The 1,778-nt window shown below is 39.4% G+C and overlaps 1 pseudogene; it reads right to left on the reverse strand.

The window, feature by feature from the left end:
* Positions 1–420: 420 nt before the first annotated feature.
* LOC136044022 (U6 spliceosomal RNA) lies at positions 421–518 on the reverse strand (annotated as a pseudogene).
* Positions 519–1,778: the final 1,260 nt, after the last annotated feature.

Here is a 1,778-nt window from a genome sequence, read left to right on the forward strand (position 1 = left end):
GTAACTGCCTTCCATCTTACTTCCTGTATCTCAGCATTAGGAACAGAACCCTTCAAGCTAATATAGATGGAAAATGTTCTCCTTAAACACAACTACATGGGACTTCACATGTTATTTACCATACCTGCTAAATGACAAAATGGAAATGATTCTAGTGCAGTGTATATAAACAGTGTGTAACTAATCATGCCTATGAAGATAGAACAGCTTCAGAATTCCTGTTTGATGGAGATCACAGACAAGTGGAGCCCATGTTGCTACAGCTTGTTCCACACTGTGAGTTAGGTGAAGATGCTTCCTGGGTTCTTTTTGGAATCATTTAAGGTGGAGAAGGCCATCCAGATCATTAAGTCAGACCATCAACCTGACCTACCAAGTCCTGTTGCTAAATCACGCCCCTCACTGCCACTTCATGGAATAAAAAACATGGAATGCTTCAAGAATTTGCTTGTCATCCTTGCTTAAGAGAAGTGCTAATTTCTGTATCATTCCACTTTAGATATATGTCCTGTAGAAACAGTGCTTCTTGATTTGGTCTGCTTGGGCTGAACAAGTGATGATTAGTTACGATGCTACCTTCATTCAGCCATCTTAATGATATGTTTACATTTCTTTATCCTGAAATACCAAGCTGCTCATTTTGCTTGCCCTATTTCTTGTCCTCTTTTAGTCCAAATCAGGTTGCTTGAATTTTTGCAAATAAGTATCTCAGAAGCAAAGTTTTCCCAGTGTATTGCCATAATGGGATGGAAAGTACTACAATAACAGCATAGTGGCTAAATCTGCAGCTACTGCAAGTGAGAATGAGTACAAACACAGCAGCCTCATAACTGAAGGAAATAAGCGGCTTAACTTTATAAAGCCTTAGGTAAACAGAGATCTCTAGCAAGATATCTCCACTAACAACCCTTAAATGTGGTCTGGGAAGGGATGGATTCTGGCTTCACCCCTTCCAGCCACTCAGGTACATTGCATGTACATGGGCTGCCCTGAGATGGCCCTGACTTTCCACCAGGTGCTCAATCACTGATTCAGGCCGTGTCTTAGCACTTCTGCTACACCCATGTATAGTGAACTAATGTAAAGAAGGAAGCAGCCTGGAATAATGCATAGTATTATCCTACCTTCAGGGAGATACCTCATGCCTTTCACTACACTGCAAAAAGTTGTATTGGTCACTCCTAGGCCAGTCACACAGAGAAAGGAGAGAAAGGCTGTACATATAATAGGAAGTGTTGCCCAAACAGCTTTTCATTATCTCTCTGGTGGGAAAAAAAGAAAGCAGGCTGATTTTGACCCAGGGGTTGCTACTTTGACCTCTTTGGCTTAATTTTATTCCTCTTTGGTACTAGTCCTAGCTCTGTGTTTTCAGACAATAATTCTGTTGTTCTTGGTCCTTACTTTACTAAGATCAACATCACTGAAGGTTGTCTTTTTTTTTTTTATCTTGTCATATTCCTCTCCAGTAACACTCCTCCATACTGATTCCAACTAAAACTGCAAAAGAATATTTCAGCTCTCTTGGACAATGATCATCAGAATTCAACATAGCGTGTCAAACTGTATGTTTCTCAATGGTAATGAGATCTCATGAAAAACTTAATACTTTCATAGCTGTGTTGTTTGTATTTACCTTGGTATATACAAGAACTGTACAAATAGACCTCTCAGAGATATTCAGACTAGCATGGGTTTGTTCATTTTTAATATATTAATTGTCAGTAGTTATTGTCTGGGAAAGGAGAGCAATTTTGATCAACTGATCAGTGTTTAGTGTT

The sequence above is a fragment of the Cyrtonyx montezumae genome, unplaced genomic scaffold (assembly GCF_038088225.1).
Source record: "Cyrtonyx montezumae isolate F1298 unplaced genomic scaffold, pur_monq_1.0 scaffold_10, whole genome shotgun sequence".
Classification (NCBI taxonomy): domain Eukaryota; kingdom Metazoa; phylum Chordata; class Aves; order Galliformes; family Odontophoridae; genus Cyrtonyx; species Cyrtonyx montezumae.